A 17862-nucleotide genomic window follows, 5' to 3' on the forward strand; every position below is an offset into this window, starting at 1 on the left:
AGACATAAGGGTTGCTTGAGATGTAGTGTTGTGAGAAAACTTGTATCATTCTTTGGATCTGAATGGGTTTCTGGCCAGCAAAAGCTAGGTCCTTAGTTAAAGGTCTCTAAATAGCAAGTAGAAGTGGTCCAGCTTCCCAGCCATGCAAGGCTAGAGTTTTCTCCCAATTTTTCTGAATAGATAAAGATTTCTCACAAGATGGAATTTGGACCAGATCCATAATTACATAGAAAGAGAACTAAGCTAGCTTCAGAACTGAATCACAAGATGGGTCAGTGTGGTCCAATCATTTCCCACAATTAACCACATGCTGTCCTAATCCTCAATTTCCTCAGCAGGAAGGGTCACTAACTTGTTGGTGAAATCACTAGTGTCATTATATTCTCTGTCAGGATATAATATTCTCTGTCAGGAGAGAAGAGAGGATGGGAAAACAATGATCATGAAGGATCATCAGTTTAGTATTATCAGGGTCTTTAGAAATCATAAAGTTCAACAATCTAACTCCAAGATGAAGAAACTGAAGCTCAGAGAAACAGTGATTTGCCCAGGATCATATAGCTTGTAAATGTCTGAAGTAGGATTTGACCTAAGGTCAGCCTGAATCCAAGTTCAGGGAACAGGAACAGGAGGAAAAGGATACTGATGGATGGCAAGGAAGGATTATGGAAAAGGAAAATGACCTCAATTTGTTTTTTGGTTGGAGTTAGGACTTTTCTCCTAGTATACATATTTGTTCCAAGGACTTATTTTAAAAATTGGAGGTGAGGTGGGAAGAACAGAAAATAAATACTCATTAACTGAAAAATAAATTTTTAGAAGATTGTCCATCTACTTTCTGAATTTGTAAAACAGACCTCCACAAAGTTTGTAAGGTCATAACAAAGCAAATATATTTTTCGTGTCAAGCATGCATTATGTTCTCCTTTTTCTTCATTTGAGATCCAAACAAATTTCATTTAATCTTTGGACTCTCTCTCAGTCAAATAAACATGAAATCACAAAATAAATTTTAGGATAAGATATTTTGGCTCAATATAAGGATGAACAATCAGATTTGTCCACCAAAGAATGGATTTTCTGAAAAGAAGGTAATGAATTCCCCAGCACTGAAAGTCTTTAAACTGATTGTATCACTTTTTAGGAATGCTACAGAGGGGACTCTTCTGGGCTGGACTAGTAATTGAGGTTCTTTGTGGCCCATAAATTGGTTTTAAAAATATACATATTTTGTTAGTTATATTTCTTTTGTAACTATACATACACACACACATACGCCACATATACATACATATGTGTGTATAAACATGATTCCAAAAGGTGTCTATAGGTGCTAGCACATTGGTCCATGACATATAAAAGATTAAAAGATTAAAAGCCTCTGATCCTTGAAGTTTCATCTAATTCTGGGATTCTGTGAATCTACAAAAACAATATTCTTTGGAAATCTATTTCTGTGTACTGCATGAAGCCATTTACATATTTTAATATTTTTGGCACCGTGAAGAACTGCTGCCTATTTGATTCAAATCTTTGCAAGTAGCTTGCTTGCCCAGCTTTTTAAAAGAAGATGCAATCAGATAATGCCCTCTAGTGGTTAAATAAATGACCATTAACTTGCATAGCAAGAAGAAATCTGCCAATTAGGGCTAGATACGGAATGATAAGGCTGTAGGATTTAGAGATAAAAAAAATCAACTTCCCTCTGGCCCTGCCATGAAGACCTGAGTTTCAAAATCCCTTTTTTGGTGAGCATAGAAATAGGAGGAGGTAAAAAAGACATTTTAAATTTTATCCTTTAAAAAAAATAGCATGAAAGTTAAATGAATGCAAGCATACACAAGGCAATTTATTCTCACCTCTCTTCTTTATATTCTCAGTGATATCATTTTCATTGCCTCCATTACAGAAAATTTTTCCTATAGGTAAATTGTATTCTTGAACATTGCCATGTAAAGAATTGGAATAAAATTTTACTAATTTTTCCTTCATTGAATTCCCATTCTTCCCTGGTAATACTGAGTTGTTTGTTCACACAACCATCAATAAGAACAGTGAGAATCATTTGCTCAATGCAGCCTGTGCCAGGCATTGAATTAGGCACCAGGGATATGCAGTCAAAAAAGCTCAAGGAGCTTTCATATGACTATTATAATAATACCCATTAATTGGTTTTCCTGACTTAAAGACTGTTTGCTCTCTTATCTCTAACAGATGCCAAACTGATTTTTCTCGAAGCTTGAGTCTGACCATATTACCGTACCTCAATTTCACCCCACTTCCAAAGTAATAAATTTCAATGCCTTTCTGTTACATCTAAGATCAAATACACGCTGTGTTGCTTAGTGTTTAAAACTCTTCACAACCTGATGCCAATTTACCTTTCCAAACTCCACTATTCCCTTGTTCCAGACATTGTCCTTCCTGTTTCTTGAACAAGAACTCTGTCTCCCCATTTCTATATGTTTCCCATGCCTGAAACTCTCTGTCTCCCTGTCTCTGTCCCTTTCCCTTTTAGTCTCCTTCTTTCTCCCTCTTCCTTTTTCCTCTCTCCTTCCCTCCCTTCCCTCCCTTCCCTTTCTTTTCCCCTCTTCTTCCTCCTCTCTCTCTTCTCCTCCCCCTTCTTCCATCCCTCCCTCTCATTCTCTTTTTCTCTCCCCCTCCCTCTCCCTTCTCTTCTCTCTCCATTCCTTCCCCCTCTTCCTTTTCCTTTCCCTGTTCCTTTTTCCTCTTCCCCTCTCTCTCCTTCTTCCTCTCCCTCTCCTTTTCCCTCTTCTTCTCCCTTTACCTCTTCTTCTCCCTATCTTTCTACCTCTCTTCCCTCTCCTTTTCCCTCTCTTTCTCCCCCCACCCCTCCTCTCTCTCTGACTGTCTATTTGTCTCTATCTTTTTGTCTCTTTGTTTTTTTTCCTTTCTCTCCGAATGTCTCTCTCCACCTCTTTATTTTCTGGTTTCAATTAGATTTCCACCTTCTATAAGAAGCCTTTCTAAGTCCTCCTTAATGTTAATGCCTTCCCTCTGTTGATTACCTCCAATATATCTATAGAAAGTATATCTTTTTATCTATTTATTAAAGTACATCTATTTATCTATCTTATTTGAACAGTTTATTGCATGCTCTCTTGCCAATTAAACTGTGAGCTCCTTGAAAATAGACACTGTTTTTGGCTTTTCTTTATATCCCCAATGACTAGCACACTACCTGGCATATAGTAGATATTTAATAAATGCTTGTTCATTTGACTTGATCAACCTTATTATACAGTACTTTCTTTCAAGTATTTTATAAGCTGGTGGTCTTGTCATTTCTCTAACAATATATGCCATCTCCTATCTTTGTGCCTTTGCACTGGCTATTCCTCATGTCTAAAATGTTGTATTCCACTCACCTCCATCTATGAAAAATCCCTAGTTTCCTTCTGAGTTTGGCTCAAGAGCCAATTTTTTTTTCACAAGGCTTTACCAGATACCCATAGCTGCTGGTGTGTGCCCACTCCTCCACCCCCAGTCATTTTGTATTTATTTTGTGTATGTTAAATATGTACATTTTTCCTCCCCTAATAGAATTTAAGCTCTTTAAGGACAAAAACTATCACTCTTCCTTCCTTCCTTCCTTCCTTCCTTCCTTCCTTCCTTCCTTCCTTCCTTCCTTCCTTCCTTCCTTCCTCCCTTCCTCCCTTCCTTCCTCCCTTCCTCCCTTCCTCCCTCCTTTCCTCCCTTCCTCCCTCCTTTCCTCCCTTCCTCTTTCTTTCCTTTCTTTCTTTCTTTCTTTCTTTCTTTCTTTCTTTCTTTCTTTCTTTCTTTCTTTCTTTCTTTCTTTCTTTCTTTCTTTCTTTCTTTCTTTCTTTCTTTCTTTCTTTCTTTCTTTCTTTCTTTCTTTCTTCTTTTTCTTCCTTCCTTCCTTCCTTCCTTCCTTCCTTCCTTCCTTCCTTCCTTCCTTCCTTCCTTCCTTCCTTCCTTCCTTCCTTCCTTCCTTCCTTCCTTCCTTCCTTTCTTTCTTTCTATCTGTCTTTTCACTCTGCCAATGAATATGTCTTTTGAAATTCATAGTTTTAGAATGTTTTTTAGGATACTGAGATTTTAAATTTAAATAGCCAACTAAGAATAGTAGCTTCAAAACATTCCCCTTAAAAACCCAGAGCATACTCTAAATCACCAACAGTGTGTTGAAGGGGCATATACATGGAATATAAAAGTAGAAAAATATGCATGTGGCACATATTTAGCTAAGGCAACCCACACTTCTGACACTGCGGGTCCTCAGTGTCTTTTCTCTTGTCATAGTATTTTCACCCAGCTCCCCCTGGAGCTTTTGCTGGAAACAAAATCTCCAACTGAGCAAATTATCCTAATACAAGTCTCCATTGCTAAGGTCAGGGTTGTGAAAGAAATAAAATCTCTCATCCTATTATATTCTAGAAGAGCTAAAGGAGCAAAAGGAGAGAATAATTCCCTCTTAAATTCTGGGTTTTACTTCTTGGCTAGTTGTTTTTCACTGCCAGAAATTATTTCTTTCACATAGCTTGCTCATACTTTTCAAGGTTACCAGGAGATGGCTGATCCATCAATGGCTAGACACCACATTATTCCACCAAGTTGAATAAAGAATTTCTTCACACTCCCTTTGTAATGGCCTACTAGATCACAAAGCAGTGAACTCTTTAAAAGGGATAAACGGGCTATCCTGAGTTTGTACCCTTTTCATCTTCAAATAAGTCTCTTAAGCCAGAAGACATTTAAGGTTTCATGCTCTTTTCAAGCTGTGAATGAAACTACTCAAATTCTGAAAATGATACATGAACTGATACAAAGTGAAGTGAGCAGAATCAGGATAAATTTTTACACAATAACAGCAAAAGGATGATCATCTGTGAATCTTTCCAGCCATGAAATGATCTAAAACGATTTTAAAGATCTTACAATAAAAAAAGCTGGGCACCTTCAGAGAAAGAACTCATGGAATTTGAGTGCAGAAAAAGAATATTTTTTTCTTATTCTATTTTAATTAAAGCTTTTTATTTTCAAAATATATGCATAGATAATTTTCAACATTCACCCTTGCAAAGCCTTGTGTTCCATTTTTTTTCCTCTCTTCCCATATCCTCTCCCCTAGATGACAAGTCAATATATGCTAAACATGTGCAATTCTTCTTTACACATTTCCATAATTATCATGCTGCACAGGAAAAATCAGATAAAAAAGGAAAAAATGAGAAAGAAAACAAAATGCAAGCAAACAATAACAAAAAGAGTGAAAATGTAATGTTATGATCCACACTTAGTCCCCACAATCCTCTCCTGGGTGCAGATGGCTCTCTTCAACCCAAGACCATTGGAACTGGTCTCAATCATCTCATCATTGAAAAGAGCTAAGTCCATCAGAATTGATCTTATACAATCTTGCTATTGTCGAATATCATGATCTCGTGGTTCTACTCTTTTCACTTAGCATTAGTTCAGGCCTTTCTGAAATTATACTGCTGATCGTTTCTTATAGAACAATAATGTTCTTTAATATCTATATACCGTAATTTTTTCAGCCATTCCCCAACTGATGGGCATCCATTCAGTTCCAGTTTCTTGCTAAAAAAGGGTTTCCATAAACATTTTTGCACAGGTGGGTCCCTTTCCCTCCTTTATAACCTCTTTGGGTACAGGGCCAGTAAAGACACAGTTTGATAGCCCTTTGGGCATAGTTCCAAATTGCTCTCCAGAATGGTTAAATCACTTCACAACTCCACCAAGAATATATTAGTGGCCTAGTTTTCCCACATCCCATCCAACATTCATCATTATCTTTTTCTGTCATCTTAGTCAATCTGAGGGATATGTAGAGATACCTCAAAGTTGTCTTAATTTGCATCTCTCATCAATAGTGATTTAGAGCACTTTTTTATAACTAGAAATGGTGTAAATTTCTTCATTTGAAAATTGTTCATATCCTTTGATCATTTATTTATTGGAGAATGGCTAGAGTTCTTATAAATTTGAGTCAAATTTCTATATATTTTAGAAATGAGGCCTTTATCAGAACCCTTGAATGTAAAATTTTCCCCAGTTTATTGCTTTCCTTTTAATCTTTTCTGCATGGGTTTTGTTTGTATAAAACCTTTTAACTTGATATAATCAAAATTATTCATTTTGCATTCCATAATTTCAGTTCTTCTCTGGCTTCAAATTCCTTCCCTTTCCATAGATCTGAGAGGTAAACTATCCTTTGTTCTTACAATTTGCTTATAATATCAATCTTTATGTCTAGATCATGAATCCATTTTGACCATATCTTATGATAGGATGTTAGGTGTGTGTAAATGCCTAGTTTTTGCCATATTAATTTCCAAGTTTCCTAGCAATTTTTGTCAAGAAATTGGGGTCTTTGGGTTTATCAAACACTAGATTACTGTAATTATTGACTATTGTGTCTTGTGAACCTAATCTGTTCCACTGATTGACGACTTTATTTTTTAGCCAGTACCAAATGATTTTAATGACCATTGCTTTATAATATAGTTTTAGGTCTCATACACTAGGCCATTTTCATTTGCATTTTTCTTTATTAATTCCCTTAACATTCTTAACTTTTTGTTCTTCCAGATGAACTTTGTTATTATTTTCTCTAGCTCTGTAAAACAATTTCTTGGGAGTTTGGTTGATATGGCACTTAATTAATTTAGGTAGTATTGTCATTTTTATTATATTTACTCGGCCTACCCATGCACACTTGATATTTTCCCAATTGATTAGATCTGATTTTATTTGTGTGGAAAGTGTTTTATAGTTGTGTTCATATAGTTCCTGACTTTGCCTTGGCAGATAGATTCCCAGATATTTTATATTATCTACAGTTATTTTAAATGGAAGTTTTCTTTGTATCTCTTGCTGCTAGACTTTGCTGGTAACATAAAAATGTTGCTGATTTATGTGGATTTATTTAGTATCCTGCAACTTTACTAAAGTTGTGCATTATTTCTAGTGGTTTTTTAGTTGATTTTCTAAAATTATCTTAAGCATATCATCATATCTGCAAAGAGTGATGATTTAATTTCCTCATTACCTACTCTAATTCCATTAATCTCTTTTTTTCTCTTATTGCCAAAGCTAACATTTCTAATATAATATTGAAGATTAATGGTAAGAGTGGGCAACCTTATTTCATCCATGATCTTACTGGGAATGGTTTTAGTTTATCTCCATAACTTATGATGTTTGCTTATGGTTTTAAATAGATGCTATTGATCATTTTAAAGAAAACTTCATTTATTTGTATATTCTCTAGTGTTTTTAATAGGAATGGGTGTTGGATTTTGACAAATATTTTTCTGCATCTATTGAAATAATCATATGATTTTTATTAGTTTGGTTATTGATATAATCAATTACATTAATAATTTTGCTAATATTGAACCAGTCCTGCATTCATCATATAAATCCTATTTGATGATGGTATATTATCCTGGAGATAACTTGCTGTAATCTTTTTGCTAATATTTTATTTAAAATTTTTGCATCAATATTCATTAGGGAAATTGGTCTATAATTTTTTTTCTCTTATTTCACCCTATCTGGTTTAGGTATCAGCATCATAACTATGTCATAAAAGGAATTTGGTAGGACTCCTTTCCCTATTTTTCCAAATAGTTTGTATAGTATTGAACTTAATTGTTCTTTAAATGTTTTGTAGAATTCACATGTAAATCCAGCTAGCTCTGAAGATTTTTTCTTAGGGAGTTGATTAATAGCTTGTTTGATTTCTTTTTTCTAAAATAGGAGTATTGAAGTAATTTAGTTCATCTTCTGTTAATCTGGGCAATCTATATTTTTGTAAGTATTCATCCATTGCACTTAGATTATCAAATTTATTGACATATAGTTGGTCAAAATAACTCTCAATTATTGCTCTATTTCCTCTTCATTGGTGGAAAGTTCTCCCTTTTCATTTTTGAGACTAACAATTTGATTTTCCTCTTTCCTTATTCTAATCAAATTAACTAAAGGTTTATCTATTTTGTTGGTCTTTTCATAAAACCAACTCTTAGTTTTGTTTATTAATTCAATAGTTTTCTTATTTTCAATTTTATTAATCCCCCCTTTTATTTTCAGAATTTCAAATTTGGTATTTTTTAAATTTATTCTTTTTCTAGCTTTTTTAGTTACTTGCCCAATTCATTGATCTTCTCTTTCTCTATTTTATGCAAGTAAGGATCCAGAAACATAAAATTTCCGCTAAGAATGGTTTTGGCTTCTTTCAGCTCTTTTAACTTCTTTTCTAGGAATTTGGATGCTATACCACCTGGTGCATATATGTTTAGTATTGACTTCATTATCTATTGTACCATTTAGCAAGATGTAGTTTCCTTTTTTATCCCTCTTAACTAGATCTATTTTTGCCTTTGCTTGATCTGACATTAGGATCACTACCCTTGCTTTTTTATGTTAGCTTAAACACAATAGATTCTGCTCCAGCTTTTTACCTTTACTCTGTATATCACTCTGTTTTAAATGTAAACTCCATATTGTAAGATTCTGGCTTTTAACCTAATCTGTATTCATTTCTGTTTTATTAGAAAGTTCATGCAATTCACATTCACAGTTAAAATTTCCCACCATCTTATTTTTCCCAAGTTATACTTTTCTCTTTCCTTTCCCCCTTTTATTCTTCCCCAGTATTTTGCTTCTGACTATCACCTCTCTCAAACAGTCCTCTCCTATTACAGCCCCTCCCCTTTTCTTTTACCTTTTCCCTTCTACTTCTGGTCTCCCTTCTATTAGCCTCCACCTTTCCTTTCCCCTTTCCCCCTCCTATTTCCCTATAGGGTGAGACAAGTTTCTCTGTGAAGCTAAATATATTTGATATTCTCTCTTTGAGACAAATCTGATGAGAGTAAGATTCACACAGTACTCATCTCCCTCCCTTCTTTCCTTCAATTGCAATAAGTCTTTTTTTCCCCTCTACATGAGATGTAAACCCCATTTTACCTTTATTTCTCTTCTTCCCCTTTCCACCTCTAGTTTCTTTTTTTATATCATCACAATAAAATCAAATTATATTTGCACCTTCTAAATATACCCATAACAGAGATAGAATTCTCAAGAGTTAAAGATATAATCTTCCCATATAGGGAGGTAAACTTTTTAGCTTTTAAAAGAAATTTTTTTTTCTTTTTACCTTTTTATATTTCTCTTGAATTTTGTATTTGATGATCAAATTTTCTGTTTCACTCTGGTCTTTTCATCAGAAATAAATGAAATTTACCTGTTTTATTGAATGTTCATCTTTTTCTCCTGAAAAATAATGCTTAATTTTTCTGGATAGTTGATTCTTCGCTGTAATCCAAGTTCCTTTGTCTTTTAAAATATCATTTTTGGATCTTTTTCAGGTGATTGATGACTTCTTTCACTGTCTAATTTACTCTTTGGTTCTAGGACATAAAGGCAGTTTTCCTTGATGATTTCTTAAAAGATGATGTCTAAGATTTTTTTTTTCATCTTGGTTTTCAGGTAGTTCAATAATTCTTAGATTATCTCTCCTGCATCTATTTTCCAGGTCAGTTGTTTTTCCAAGGAGGTATTTTACATTTTCTTCTACATTTTCATTCTTTTGGTTTTGTTTGACTAATTCTTGATGTATCATTGAGTCCTTCACTTCCATTTGTTCAATTCAAATTTTTAGTGAATTATTTTCTTCAGTTAGCTTTTTTATCTCCTTGCATTTGGCCAACTGAACTTTTAAATGCGGTTTTGTTCATTGGATTTTTTTTCGGTTTCACAAATTCTGTTTTTCAATGAGTTGGTTTCCTTTTCAAATCTATTTTATGAGTTATATAATTTTTCCATTTCACTAAATCTATTTTTAAGGTGTTTTCTTCAGATAATTTCTGTGTTTACTTTTCCAAACTCTCTTGCAAAGTTCTCATTTCCTTTCTCCACTTTTCTTCTAACTTTCTTTTAAGATCTTTTTTGAATTCTTCTAAGAGAACCTTGTGAAATGGGGACCAATTCATATCACCCTTCGGGGATTTTTCTGGAGACGATTTGCCTTTAGTGTCCTCAGGATTTGAGGTCTGTTCTTCTCTGTTTCCAAAAAAGTTATCTATGGGGGCAGCTAGATGTCATAGTGGATAGAGAACTGGCCCTGAACTCAGGAGAACCTGAGTTCAAATCTGGCCTCAGACACTTAACACTTCTTAGCTGTGTGAACCTGGGCAAGTCACAACCCCAATTGCCTCAGCAAAAAAAGAAGAAGGAGGAAGAGGAGGAAGAGAAAAACTATCTATGGTTAGACTTGTTTTTGCATTTTTGCTCATTTTTAAAAGGTTGAGGTCTGCTCTAAGGGCAAAGAGATTTTCTCTATAGGTGACAGTAGCTTTACATTGCCTTGAGCCAGTGCTGCTGTCTTCCTTTCAGTGCTGGGTGGGTTTGGCTAAGTCCTGTGTTATTCTGGGGTTTGGAAGTTCATTACTTGCCTTTTGTATTTGTGTTGGTTGTCTCACAACTAAACTGCTGATCCACTAGTTTTTGAAGTAGGACAGAGTAGCCAACTCTGCTATATTTTGTCTAAGAGCCTCCTAGTAGATTCCCAGGCATGCAGACACCATGCTGCCTTGTGTTCCTGTTCTGTGCCTGCACTTGGTCACCTTCTCTCCCCCTTCTTCCCCCTACCCTGTCATTTTGATTGAAACAGAAAGAAACAGACCTTTTCTGAAGTTCTTCTAAAATATCATCTGCTGGAAATTTGTTACACTCCAAATATTTGTGGGTCCTGCCCCTCCAAAATCAGTTTAGAGGCTTGATCTGGTATTGATCTGAGGGATGCTAGAAAGAGCTCATATAAAGACCTGTCTACTCTCTGCCATCTTGGCTCCATCCCTGTCAAGGCACATTTTTTAAAACATTTTTTTTCTTCTTTCTTTCTTCCCTCCCTTCCTCTCTCCTTCCCTTTACTCTTTCTTTCCTTCCCTATTTCCTTCCTTCTTCCCTCCCTCCTTCCTTCCTTCCTTCATTCTTTTCTTCCTTCCTTTTTTCTTTAATTTCTTCCTTCCTTCCTTTATTCCATTCTTTCTTTTTCCTTCCTCCCTTCCTTCTTTCTTTCCCTCCTCTCCTCTCTTCTCTCTCTTACTTGCTCTCTCTCACTCTTTTTCTCTTTTTGGTCTGAATTTTCTTTCTCAACATGATTAATATGGAATAAGTTTTGTATGACTGTACATGCATAACCTATATCAAGTTGTTTGCCTTCTCAATGAAGGGGAAATTAAGTATGGAGGGACAGCATATAGAACTCCAAATTTAAAATGACAAATGTTAAAATTGTTTTGGTTTGTAATTGGAAAAAAAATAAGTCTGAAAAAGGCAAAACTGGCATTTCCTTCACTTTTTTTTGCTTGCTCTTTACATCCTGTAATTTTAACTAGTGGGTTGATCAGGAATATACTGTTCATTACATACTTTATAGGAAGTAGAAAGTCAATTTACCACTAACAAAGATTTATTAAATTCTAACCTCTAGATGAGGAAACAGACCAGAGAATATGTGGGGGGGGCACGGAAAACTTGCTTCAAACCACATAGATATTAAGTGGGAAAGCAAAAGGAATAAGGACCAGGTCTTCTGACTCATTTTAGGATTTGTTTTGTTTTGTTTTGTTAGACCATTGAGCTTTCCCTCAGAGAACTTACAATCTAGTTGAAGAAACACAAGAAAACATGAGTCTACAGCAATGCAGCTAGTTTTTATAACATGAAACACAGCAAGGATTATACATACAAATAAAAGATGTGTGTTTAAATTAGTCATCTTGGGAAAGTCATACATGTAATTTAGCAATAAAACTTTTGCTTTGATAAAGATAGGACTGAAAGGGACTTCAGATTCTATGTAATTCATTCTAGAAATGAGACAATATAGATCTAGGGACTTTAAATGACTTGCCCAAATTCTCACAGATAATTTGAAACTCCATTTAAAATGATCTTCTGAGCCTTAGACATATTCTTCTATGGGGACAAATCTTTTTACTCTGAGGTTATATTTGTTCTTTGACCATTTAGCTTCCTACTATACTGATCATATTATAATTTATATTAGAATTGTTTCTTTGTATATTTTCTCTCACTTCCTAGACTGTTGTCCCCCAGAGGACAAGAACATATTTTCTTTGTATTTCTTAGCCTCTTCAAAGTATTTCACAGGTGCAAGCTTAAGAGAAATATTTGGTGAATATGAATGAAATCTTGTTTCCTTTACCTTACTCCTTAAAATGTTAAACACTATTAGCTAGTAGCAGGTATTGGTTCCATATGGCTCTCCTCTTATAGGACATACATGAATGAAGGAGTTTTCTTATATTTGTCCCATTGAAATATAGTTTATGTCGCTGCTTATCTCATTTCAGTTATCACTTAACATCTCTGAAGACTTTCTGGAAAGGATAAGTCTTAACACTTTTTGCCTTCTATACAACACCCTCAAGTACTTTGTGAAAATTTTTAGAACTGTTTGCTTTAATTAATTCTTCACCAATTGCTATTAAATGGCACATACAGTAATTAATTTGGGATAGTCCCAGATGGAGCTAGTATAAATGGACTGCCTGAATTTTATGAATTAATGGTTTTGTTGCTTTATTCTAATGATAAGCAACATGGTACCTAAAAAAATTTCATATAAATATATCCATTCATCAAAATATTAGAAAACATATATGCTTACAGAGGAAAAACAATGGGGTAAATGGAAAGAGTGTTAGATTTACAGTCAGGAGGTAGATTCAGATTATGACTGCCAATTACTCTTCGGGTGGCTTTAGACAAACTTTGAGCCTCAGTTTATTCATTTGTGAAATAAAAAGATTTAGATCACATAATCTGGAAGGATCCTAAAAGGAAGAGTTCTAAATACCTGGAGGCAGGTGGTAGAGAAGAGTATTGGCTTTGAGTCAAGAAGATTTGAGTTCAAAGTCAGCCTCAGTGGGCAAGTCACTTAACCCCTATTTGCTTCACTTTCCTTGTCAGAAAGGGTGCTGTTATTATCCCCTTTTCTTACATTTATAATGTAATTTGATATATTCACAGAGTTCCTGACACATCAAAAGCACTTAATCAATGCTCGTTCCTTTTTGTTCTATGCAACCTCTTTATCTACAGATAATGGTAACCCTTTCCACCGAGAGAACATTAGCAATGAGTGGTTTTGCTAGTAGTGGGGATAGAGAGGCTGAGGCATACTCACTCTCCCCAGTCCCTCATATAACCACAGGCAGTATTTGTGAGTTGATTAGGGGTAGAGTTATTGTTCCCACAAAAGAAGAGAAGTCACTGGCCCATAGAATGAGCCTCAAGCAATAAAGTTTACCTTTACCACCTTTTCTTTCTGCTCCTCATACTCTTCCTTCCCATTCTAATGTCCCATATAGACAGTTAAAACTCTTCTCTCCCATAAGGATAATCCTATGGGGATTGTGTTGACTTTTTCCCCCTTATTAGTACCATGATTTAGCACTCACTGACATAGCAAGAGCTTTTTTTTTTTTTTTTTTTTTTTTTTTTTTTTTTTTGTCCCCTTCACCCTTAGTGAATTTAGACAAAATATTAAATCTCTTCCCCAGCAATTGAGATCTGGTTCTAGTCCTGACTTAGCCACTAGCTTGATGTATGATCTTAATTCAACCTTTCTTAGTCTCAATTGTTTCTTCATTTGTAAAGTGATGAATTAGGTGAGACCAAGGATTCTTAGTCCCGGCTTCCTAGCCTTTGAAAGGGATCCAGGAATAGATTTCAGTGGCTCTGTGAACTTGAGTAAGGAAGAAAAAAATCACTTTATTTTCACTAACCTTTGGCTTTCTTTGTAAGGAAGGAAACAAAGTGTATGGATTTGAATTTAGGTCTTTCTGACGCCAAACCCAGAGCTTTATCCATTGGCCATTTAGCTGCCTCATAATAACCCTCTGTGTTTTATTTTATGTATTTCAAAAACATTATTTTGAGGTGCCAGATTGCTAGGGTTAAGAACCCCTGGGCTGAATTATGGCCAAAGTTTCTTTCAATTCTCAAATTTTCAGTGTTGACACATTTAATTTTCTTTCCTGTATTTGTTAAGAAAAAAAAAAAAGGCTTCCATCATCCATACGTTTGCTCATACAACAAGTATTTTTGTCATTGAGTTCTATTGGTCTAAGAATAGTTATTCTCTAAGTTCACTTTCTGACTTTTCGAGATTGTGATTCCATGAATGACAACACATTCCTATAGTTTACTGTTCTCAGGCTCTAAATGTGCTGCTATGAAGTAGCTTGGGCATTTGGGAATGAATTGGGCCAGCTTCACTGTCTTGCCTTGACAAGCCTTCAGGAGCTTGGCTTGAATGTCAGCTTTGGGAAAATTAGCTTTCCAAACCATGGTGTAGTACTAGGTCATCAACAGTGCAGCTTATGGCATTATTTTCAATTGTCTTATAGTAAATGAAGCTTTGGTTGCCTGTCCTTCAATCTCAAAGAGGTCCAAAATAACATCACTATGTTAGAGCTAAATTATACGGTGGCTGATTTGTCTGTGGCTGATCAGACCAATATGAGCTCAGAATGCTCTACTACAGGTCAGGCACAAATAGTCCATGTAAACATTTGGAATATGCATCTGATGGTTCTTTTGAGCTACTTTAATTTTGTTTTGCTCTGTCTCTGATAAGGATATGCTATGCTAGGTGGTCCTGTGCTAGTATCTCCCGTGTTGCACACTCAATTTCCAAAGTTCTTAAGAGAGCGTTTGAGAGCATCCTTGTTTCACTTTCTGATGATGCACTTGCCCTGCATGAGTTCTCCATAAAATATACTTTTTTGGCAAGTGTAATCTGTCATTTCAACAAAAGAGTTGCATTTTCTGCAGTAGAATTTGAATATTTGGAAGTTTAGTTTGAGAAAAAAACCTCATTGTCTGGTATCTTATCCTTCCAGGTGATCTTCAGAATCTTCCTACAACAATTCAGATGGAAGTGATTCAATTTCCTGGCATGGCACTGGTATATTGTCTGGATTTTAGAGGCATATAACAATGAGGTCAGTATAACAACTCTATATGCCTTCAGTTTGGTAGAAGAAATATCTCTTCTCTCTCACATTTTCCTTTAGAGCCCCCTGAACACTAAGCTAGCCTTGGTGATGCATGTGACAATCTAATTATCAATGTATATATCTCTGGAAAAGAACTTATCCATGGAATTCAAAATTTCTCTATTTGCTGTAACTAACAGTTCCACACTGATACAGTGCTGGGTGATGGAGTACATGCGTTTTCTTGGTGTTAATTGTTAGGCCAAAATTAGCATAAACAGCAGAGAATCCATCTATACTTGGTGACTTCTCAGCTTCAGAGGCTATAATGAGTGCTCAATCATCTGAAAAAAAATCATTCACCTACATCCTTTTCTTGTAATTTTTTTCCAGTTGAAGACTTTACCATCAGTGTATTAGCTTACCTTGATGCAATGTTTGTCCTCATTGAAGGCATTTAACAATGTGGATAAAAACATCATGCTAAAAAGTATAGTAGCAAGCATACAGCTTTGTTTCCCTCCTTTGTTGACTGGGAAATCTCATAAACATAATCCTTTGTCCAGAGCCCAAGCAAGCACATGCCATGAAATTGAAGTACAATATTGATGAACTTTTTTGGGCAACCAAATTTTGACACAGTTTTCCATAAATCCCCACAATTGATAGTAACAAAGACCTTGGTCAGATCTCCAAATGTTTTCTACAGATCTCTGTTCTGCTCCTGGCATTTCTTCTGGAGTTGCTGGGCAGCAAATCCTCAGCCCTTTCTGAAGCTACACTATTGTTCAGATAGACAACCATCCTCCAGGTGAAGGATCAGCTATTAAAGAGTATTATGATAAAAACCTTGCCAGCAATGACTAAGAGAAACCCTTCTCTCCCATGATTGTTGCAGGACAATGTATTCCCTTTACCTTCGAAGAAATAGACAGTGGAGGAAACCTTGATGTTTGGGGAAATAACCTCCTCTTACAATATAATTTGGAAAATTTCAGTGAGTATTTGTGAACATTAGACACCCCATCTTGTAAATCTCAGCTGAAATAGAATCAGCATCAAGTGCTTTGCCACATGAAGGAGCCTAATGGTATCCAAAAATCTCTTCCTCAATTAGAATTTCTTCAGCCATGAGAGACTGACTTCAACCTCAGGGAAACATTCAATAGCTTCAGTGTTGATTGATGATCTGTTGAGAATACTAGGGAAGTGTTCAGTCCATTTCTCTAGTGTCATAACTTGATACTAATCAATGTGTCTATTAGCACTGAGAAGTTGAGATGGATCTTTGGCCCATAAATAATCTTCATGAAAGTACTTTGGATTGTAATTAGCAGCATAAAACTTGACTTTTATATGTTTTCTTGAATCAAGAATCTTTCATCTCTTTAAGCTTTGCTTGTACTTTACTTTTGATGAAATTAAAGATTAATTTCTTACAGATGGATGAACTATCTATCTTGCTTTTATATCCTGTGGAGTTCTTGTTTTTTTCATGTAGCAACTTCCAAAATTTTTCATCATTTTCATCACAACAGTCTTGATGTTCTCAAATGTTCTGACCCAGATGAGCAAACACAGTGCTATACATCAAAGCTCTGAAAGTTGCCCACTCCTTTTCTGCTCCGCAGTTGCCAACTATGTGTTGGCTTAACTTCCTCTCTAGTTAGCAACAAACAGTTCCCTCTCAGAGAAAAGCTTTAATCTGTTGACATTAATTATCCTAGTAGTCTTTTTTCCTTGGGGTTGCTCCTTTTGTTGAATGCAAATATTTAACTTGGAGAGGATAAATCTATGATCAATCCAGCCTTTTGTGCCATATATTGCCTTTCTCACTTTCACATTCTGTCTGTCTCTTCAGATGGTCTTCAGATCTCACCTAGAATGGAAACAGGCTCTATTCATGAATGTAATCCCATTCTGATCTCTGTAGCTTTGACCCATAATTCTGGAACTGTTTACTCCCCTTTCAACAATCTGGTGGGCCTATATCCTCAGCCCTATCAAAATATTGCTACTAAAAGTAGTGTCAATATCTGATTGGCTTAACCCACAGAAGATCAAGTCTCTTCAGTAGATGTATTAGAAGCATTCACCATAATGCCTGGACATACTTCCCTTATCCTTCAATGAATCTTTTCCTATTATTACAGGTATCATAGAACCAATTTCCTTGTCCTATTCACTACTTTATCTCAATATCTAAATGTCATGGCATGATTAAATATAGGACTAAGAAGAATTCAACTGATGACTCTGGCTCTATCACTTCCTACAACAAGTTATAACATCATGGATTTTGAACCTAGAAGCATCTTAGATTAGGTCATCTAATCTTTCCTTTTACAGTTGAGAAAATGAAAAACAAGTAAGAAAATGATTTGCTAAGACTACACAGACAGTGGTTGGGCCAGGATAAACACATTTCTTCTGACTCCAAATTTAGAACTTTCCCCTCCCCCTTTTTAATTAATTTTTTTCTATTAACAAAAATTTTCCTTTTTTCCCTTTAAACTCTCCTCCCCTAATTGAAAAAGAAAAAAAAAATCCTCATAACAAATATGCAGTCAAACAAACAAACAAAAAATCCTTCCATTGACCATGTTAATATGTAAATATATAATATAACATATATACATATATACTACATGTATACACGCATAATACTAAATAATATACAAAATAACATAATATATTATATAATATTATATTATGTATAAATACATATGCTACTTTGCCATGTTGCCTTTTATGTAGAAAGTATTATAAAAATGTAGCTCTTCCTTAGGAATTTATAATGGAATAATTCCTCTCTTCCCTT

Source organism: Sminthopsis crassicaudata, chromosome 2 (assembly GCF_048593235.1).
Source record: "Sminthopsis crassicaudata isolate SCR6 chromosome 2, ASM4859323v1, whole genome shotgun sequence".
Lineage (NCBI taxonomy): Eukaryota > Metazoa > Chordata > Mammalia > Dasyuromorphia > Dasyuridae > Sminthopsis > Sminthopsis crassicaudata.